The sequence below is a fragment of the Polypterus senegalus genome, chromosome 1, assembly GCF_016835505.1.
Source record: "Polypterus senegalus isolate Bchr_013 chromosome 1, ASM1683550v1, whole genome shotgun sequence".
NCBI classification, from domain to species: domain Eukaryota; kingdom Metazoa; phylum Chordata; class Cladistia; order Polypteriformes; family Polypteridae; genus Polypterus; species Polypterus senegalus.
In genome coordinates, this window is record NC_053154.1 from 173857732 (window position 1) to 173865838 (window position 8107).

Sequence of the window (8107 nt, forward strand, 5' to 3'; positions counted from 1 at the left end):
AAGGACCTACAGGTATAAATACAGTAAGAATAGTCATTTCAGACTGGTAATGGAAAGTCTGCATTCATTCATTAGATGAAAGGTAAAAGATATGGAAGTAAACTAACTTCCCACACAGAAAGATGAACTAAACTTCACAGCTTTTTGAGATACAGAGAAGTTCACAGGGAAATGCAGAAGCCACAGTTAAATAAAATTATTGTAACATAAACAATAAATAATGCAATGCACTAGCAAAAATATACAGTATATATAAAACATAAATTAACTGAGCCATAACAGCAACAAAGATATTTTGGATTTCCATTGTTTGTTAACTTATTTCAATTTTTTTTATTATGTGTAATAACACACAGATTTGGCAAATTTAGCTAATTACAGAAACTTAACTACTGTTTAATTCTGTAACTGCATGTGACAATAGTAGCCATATAAAACTGTCATGAGCCTATAATTTGAGAGAGTGAGCATCTTCTTATAATCTGTGCTATAAACATAATATCTTTACATATTATAAAGAACAGGAGGTGTATATATTTGCATACAGAGGATGTATGTGTATGTTTGTGTGTGTGTGTATATCAGTTCATACAAGCACACCTAAGGTATGTGGTAAGGTAAGGGGATGCTGTCGCTAACAGTCTTGTCACCTTTTTCCCCTCACAGCCTCAAAAAAATGCCTGGTAAGGCCATGGAAGCTCCGCCCCTTCCAGTTTGCTCAGTATAAAAGGTAGACCACTCCCAGAAGGTGGAATCTCATTTTAAACCTGACCGCCATAAAGATCAAAAAGGAGTGGGAAAGTGTGTCCTTTAAAAGAACACTTTTTCCAGGGGAATTGTCCAAGCCAGAGAGCACCAATGAGCACATGTTTTAATTAAAAGATTTCTTTGGCAATGTGCTGTATCAGCATGAGCTCCTAACCTCTATTTCTGTTGGAATTAAAGAGGGGTTTGCCTGGTTGGTACTCCAAGCATTTGGCTTTTGCCCTACCTCATTATATATAGTTATATACTACTAGTCCAGCACAAACACAATTATGTATTTGTTTGTGGGGAACTCTTCCCAAAAGTTTACCCATGCAGAGCCACAGTACAAAAGCACAATAAGCACTACAGTCAAAGCACTCAGCCCTTTGTCTTCTTTTAGTTTCAGTCACTGACTCCATTCCAGCTTACACAAGCTTCGTCCTCCTTCTCCTGACTCAGAATCTGTGGTGCTGCATAATTGTGACCCGGGAGCACTTCTGGGTAAGGCAGAAGCCCTATATAAGAGGGCTCAGCAATTCGTGCAGCAGCCCTTGCCGACAACCTTGGAGCCTAACAGGGCTGAGCAGACAAATACCCATTCCCATACAGCCCTGTGGTAATCCGAGGTGCCATCGCAATCTGGGGAGCTACCAAGTAGTAGTTCAGGGGAGATAGCACCTTTCAAAAGCCATCTCTCTCTGACCTTCCTTTAAGAAGGCTTCCACGCCGGGTAAAGATATCGTCCATCCCTCACTATATATATATATATATATATATATATATATATATATATATATATATATATATATATATATATATATATATTTGTAAGTAGGAAAAAAGTATAAATTAAAATCGCTAGTAGAATGGTAAGAGTACTACCAGATTTAAAGGATAATTAGATTATTTTATCCAAACATTATCTTTTTTTTTGGTATCCAGGAAACATTACCATATTCCAGGGGCAACAGGAACAGGACAGAAACCATCTGTTGAAGAATTCTTGCAAACCCTTCAAATTAGGGATTTTTTGTTTTTTCAATAATTAAACTAAACTAACAGAGCTATTCAATGTGCCTGGAGGAGCTGCCAATAACTGAAAGGGCAAGGTGTAAATCTTATAGTCAGACTAGTCCAGAAATTGCACAGGGGCATAAATCATTTCTCCATCATGATGCCGATTACAAGGAGACTTGCTTTATTGTTTGAAATTAATTTAAACTATAGTATACAAGATGATTTTTTAAAAAATCCTTCAATCACCTTGTATTAGGAATTTGTCATTTTTATCATACCCCAAACTTACTCACCAGAAAGTTTTGCGGTCAGAGCGCAGGGTCAACTATTTGTATAGCACCCCTAGAGAAATTGCAGGGTAAGGGGCTTGCTTAAGGAGCAGCATTCCTTCGGTCACTGCCAGAATTCGAACCAGCAACCTTCAAGGTATCAGTCCAGATCCTTTAGCCACAAGTATTAGGGGACATATATGAACAGCTGTGTGACAGATTAAGAAGGACTGTATTTCTACATGTTGTACAGTTTTTGACATTCTGTACTCATAATTAAAGTGACGTGTGACCAAGTTAGCCAGCGAATAAGCTTAGTATTTGGTATAGGTTCTATTTGAATACTGTTTTTAATTGAAATAATTTTTTTCAAAACACTGCAAACTTTTACTTTAATGTAATACCAGATGTTCTTGTCCTGCTCAGGGGTCCCAGTACAGAAAGAGTATGAATTGACTTTACTCTCTTGAGATTTTCTTCTTGTTCAGAAAAAAGTACTACCTAAGGCAACTGTGAAATACATTTCTGTTTTTAATCTCAGTCTACACTTTGCATAATTCAACTGCATGTTATGTAAATATCTTAATTTATCAATCACAAACAGAAACAGGAAAAATCAATACTACAATCAGCTATGTGGACATAACTTTTTTTTTTTTGAGTCACAAGAATAAAGAACTATTATAAAATACGCTAACCATTAATATAACTTGTAATGTTTACAGTATTTATTCACCTAAAACATAATTGATATTTTATGTTTACTGTCTGGAAACCCATCCTGGGCAGTCCACTGCAGGTCATGCTTGTATACTGTGGCTGTACGTTAATTATGGTGACTGTAATGCACATTTCCAACATCATAATATTGGCTAAAATGACAAAAGGATAGACAAATCAGTGGTGCAATGGTAGCACTACTGCCTTGCGGAAAGGAGACCTGAGCTCACATTCTGGGTTCTCTCTGTGTAGAGTTTGGTTGTTCTCCCCATGTCTGCATGGGTTTCCTTCAGGTGCTCCAGTGTTCACCCACATGCCAAAAATATGCGGATTAAGTGAATTGGCAATGTTAAATTGGCCCTGATATGTGTGTGTGCTTACCCTGTGTTGGACTGGAGCATTGCCCAGGGATTGTGCCCGCCTTGCATCTAATCTTTGCTTGGACTGGCTCTTGCTGACCCACGACCCTGCAAGTTTGAAAGATGGAATGAATTCAACCATCTTCCTTTACCTAAACATTTCCAAATTTTACTAATTTCAAGCTTTGTCTTAATTTTAATAATATTTACATTACTATGGGTGTCATACCAATGTAGTAGTTGTACTACTGCCACACAGTTCCTGAAAACAGGGGTTCGAATCCCAGTGTGTGTAGTTTGTACATTCTTTCTTTGTGTATGGAGTGTTCTCAAGGTTCACATTATTTCAAAGATTTACGTGTAATTGGATTAATTAATCCAATTTAGGTAAGGGTGGGTATGTTACAGAGTATGCCCAAAGATGGACTGGCACCACATTCAGGAATAGGCCCTTCAGGGCACTGGGATGGGCTCTAGCCCTTGCAACCCTGAGATTGGGATAAGTAGGTTTAAAAATGGACGGATTGATGGACACAGTATACAGTGTACCTTACAAAACTAGAATTACTCATATTATTTAAGTGTAGCCAAAGCATATAGACATGAGAAAATAAGTTTCATACTTTTTAATTTATTTTGGCAATTTATTTTAATTTCTGAAATATCTACCATTTGTTTTCACTTCCTATGGTTTTATTTTTATTTATAGTAGTATAAATGTGTTGATGTACTACGGGAAAATATTTCCAAGGCTTTTTTGCACAAAACAAAATATTCTGCTAGCAATTTTTTTCACTTGGTGTTAAGTACAATTTCACACCCAAAAACATAATATGTCCTAACATCAAACATTAATCCAACTTATTCCAATTCAGAACCCGTAACCCCTCCACAACTACCCAATTTTGAAGGCCCAAAAAATACATTAAGATTATTTTCTATATAGTAGCATGCAATGCCAGGCTATATATTACATATTGTATGATAATTCATTCTAATTTAGCTTGGGATGCATGGTCTCATCCCAGCTGTAAATAACAGACACACACAGGTAGCCTGGGCATTTACCATCACTGTTATCTACTGTCATGGCACTGTGATTGTACTGTGAACTTGAACCTTCAACCTAGCAAGTCCTATCGTAAGGCTGGAAAGAGTATGGCATTGCCTTCTCAAAAAACATGGCATTTCTGTACCTTAATTTCGTTTTATTTTGGTCATATAACTACATTAAGGAAGACTCACTATAAACATGTAATATAGATATGGGTATTATGAATTCAGCATTATACTGAAAATTACAAGAAATGATGAACTAAAATATAAGAACTTTTGGTTTTGAAACATTAGTTTAATGCATACAGTAACTTTGCTGTTTCATATAAGAACAATAGTAACAACAGCAGCTATGCTCTTGTTTGTTTCCATATTAGTTTAGGATATTCATTGTTAATATTTCATTTAAATCTCCTTTGATTTCACAGTTTATCTTTTACTTTTCAATACAGGTAAGGGAATTTTAGTCCATTTTCTTTATTCTGTTTCATATGCTGTCTTCTCATATCCAGTTCCTTACACACATTTTCTGACAAAATTGTACAAAAAGTCTTCTGTGCTTATAGTTCACAGCTAAGTGGCTGTTCCAGACTAACCTGTGGGATCAGATCAGGCATAAATTGTATTGTATACAGTACTTTGAAAATGTTTTGGTTTATATCTTCATAATGTTGGTTAACATTTGTCATATATCCAGTATTAATTCTGACGTGTATAATTGGTTTGCATATGTATACTATTGGTTAATGTGAATGGTATTTATTATGGTTTTTGTATTAACTATATTGATTTGCATATGAATATTATTGGAATGCTTTCATAAGCTATTTGCAAGTTTATTAATGATGATAACATATACTTGTGTCTTTTTTGGTATATGCTGTTTGTTTACATATGGCTATGGTTTTAATAGTGGTGGATTTATCCTAACTTTTTTAGTGTCTATGTCCTCTTGGTCAGTCAAGTATATTATTTTAATAATCTCCAGTATTACAGCCCCTTTTATTTAATCTTGCTAGTTGTTTCTTATTTTCTAATATCTATGAATCCATCCATTTCAGATGTCTGCTTAATCTGAACCAAAGTCACAAGGGCCAATCCATGCAATACTAGCTAGCATGTCTTTTAAAAAGCCAGTTTTCACCAAACCTAATATTTTGATAAAGACTGCAACTACCTCAAGATTGTAGATAAATACATATTACTCTTCTACCTTTATTTACTAGCCAATTTGTCTTTCTATACATTTGGCTACCTATTTACTTGCTCACTCTCTGGCCCTTCAAGGTTGGATTATGTTAAGTATCATTAGCTCAGGAGCCATAACCTGTCTCAGCAGCATCAGGTTTAAGAAAAGAGCAAATGCAGTACAGCATGGGACATCTATCCATCACAAAGCACACCCTTGCATACAAACTCAGGAACAGTTTACAATGGGCAAATAATTTCACACTCTTTGTTGTTGTCCAAAGAAAACCAGAAAACAATGCACAAGGCAAGGGAAAAACATTCAGTTCCACTCAGGCAGTGACTGCAATTCATTTTTCAGTTGGAGTTTGCTTGTTTTTATTGTTTCCAAGTAGTTTTTTTTTTCTGGGATCCAGAACAAATTCTGCTTAAATTTAAATTAGATTATTCAAATTTCTTTTGGTGACAATATTTCAGTTATCCAGTTTCCCATCATATAACTACATGGGGGAAAGGGTAAGGTTTTCTTTTTTCTCCATTTCTTTATTTTCCTTGATTTTACTCTTGTATTTACTATTCTATTTGCTATCATTAAAGCAAACCACTGCAAAAAAGTTACTTCCTTAGAAAAATAATAAAATATAAAAAAAATGAAATAATGGTAAGGCCTTTGGTTAAAGCACACATTTTTAATCCATATCACTATATGTGTTTTTATCTTAACAACCAATATCTATTAAAAAATGTTTTTTCAGCTGTGTTTTAAGGGTTTAAATGTGGAACAGCCTGTAAAATAGTAATAATAATAAAACCCATAGTAATAGAGGAGTTTTACAGGTTATTTATATTGTTGTTATTTATAAGATGGCAATTTCCAAAACATACTGTATTACTTTGCTGTTTTTGAGATGATATTAGATTGTATGTTCCTGAAATATACATCTGTGTATACCTTACTGTTATTTGCACATGACTAAAATTAAAGAATTAGTATACTGCAGACATGCAGTATTTAACGCCTGATTTACCAATTTTAAGTATTCTGATTGTTACAGTACTTTTTTTTTATCAATGTACACTTTTAGATATTCAGATATACTTAAATTGCTAATGTTGACCACAATACCAGTATTTTGCAAAATATTTTGAAATTGGCATATTATATTTTTCAAACCTTATCCAAATGTGTTATTTTCAGCCATGAATTTACAGAACAGAAAGATGTATATTTTTTAAATATCTACAAAGAAACACAGATTCCTAAACAAGATCACAGCAATGCTCAGCAGAATAGACATAATGCTTCCAGAAAAAGATCATTAACAGTTTATCTTTAAATTTTTTTTCTTACTTGATTACCATGTAAATTATTGTTGTAATGATGTATCAGATATATACATTTTGGATAATAAAGCAGGCCTTTCATAACTAATATTACAATGAAAATAAAAAATGACTGTGACTCAAATTATAACTTGTGCAATACACACTACACTGTCCAAATAAATTGAAACTTGTTCAGAATGACTGAAATGTTTCCTGAAATACATATACTATAATTTAAGCAGCACATGTATGCTCCTTTTAATTTTTGCATGAAATCATAGATCACATTAAAAGGTTTGTCCTACCAGTTGTATCCTGAGTTTTACAAATGCTCACAGGAGACTGAAGATTAGTGACTTTGGTCTCAGGCACACAGATTATGCTGTGGCACTTTAGAGAGCAGGGAGAGAGAGAGAGAGACTCCAGACTACTTGGCATCATTAAGCTATTAGGAAAAAAAAAAAACAAAAAAAAAAAAAATTGCTAATTTCACATGTAACTGAGTGAATGTGAATGGTTTGTATTGGATTTGCAGTGAATGGGCTGTGAATATGAGAATTAATGGCAGCTCACTTACAGGCAAAACACAGTAAATTGGTTTATCCTAAAATTAGAACCGCAAAAACTGGATCACAGAATATTAAAAATATTGTATATTCCTTAGGTTACATTTTTAAAAATTGTATGGTTGTACTTGTTTGGCTAAAAATTAAATTACATTTTTAGAAAGACTGTTAATTGTTAAAGTTCAAAAGATTAAAAGCCAACAGAAATACTGCACTAAATTAAGACACGTCAACTTACTTGCTTACTGTTTAAAATCGACATCAGTGACATGTAACATACTGTACAATCAAAACTCACTTCATTGACAGCATTTTGGTGGCATAACAAGCATTTAATTTTGAATTTAAAAACAATGTACATTAATTATCCATCCAGTGTCTAAAACCAACAAACTGAAACTTAGTATTAGCTTAAAGGTTAAGCATTAATGTTTAAAATATTTTATTTAGCAGAGTGTTGTACTGCGTTAGCCATAGATTGATACAGGAGAAAGTAGGGTGAAATTACACATTTTATTGGCTAACTAAATAGATTACAAATGCAAGCTATGAAGGGGCCTTAGCTGCCTTGAAAGCTTGCATTTGTAAAATATTTTAGATAATGCAAAAAGGCCCATGGTAAGCAATAAAATGGGTCCATTTTAAAAAAAGTAAATATTTTCTTATTCACTTAATCACTTCTGCACCTCACTGTACAAATTAGTGATTTATTTTTAGTTTACTTAACCCTAAAAGAATTAAGCAGTTCAGACACGTTTTACATACTTTAATGTTGCTATGATTACAAGCTTGCAGATGAAAATAACTGAAGTCTTGTTTTTCATTTTATTGCTAACCTAACCAACAGGCAGCTATATTT

At 33.8% G+C, this 8107-nt stretch overlaps 1 protein-coding gene across 1 annotated transcript in view; it reads right to left on the reverse strand.

Moving 5' to 3' along the window:
* LOC120535399 (mothers against decapentaplegic homolog 6-like) overlaps nt 1–7065 on the reverse strand; it is a 28516-nt gene extending 21451 nt beyond the window's left edge. Inside the window, exon 1 of the mRNA XM_039763230.1 lies at nt 6988–7065. The gene's annotated coding sequence lies outside the window, so the exon portion shown is untranslated. The remainder of the gene's footprint in view (nt 1–6987) is intronic.
* Between the last annotated feature and the right edge of the window lie 1042 nt (nt 7066–8107).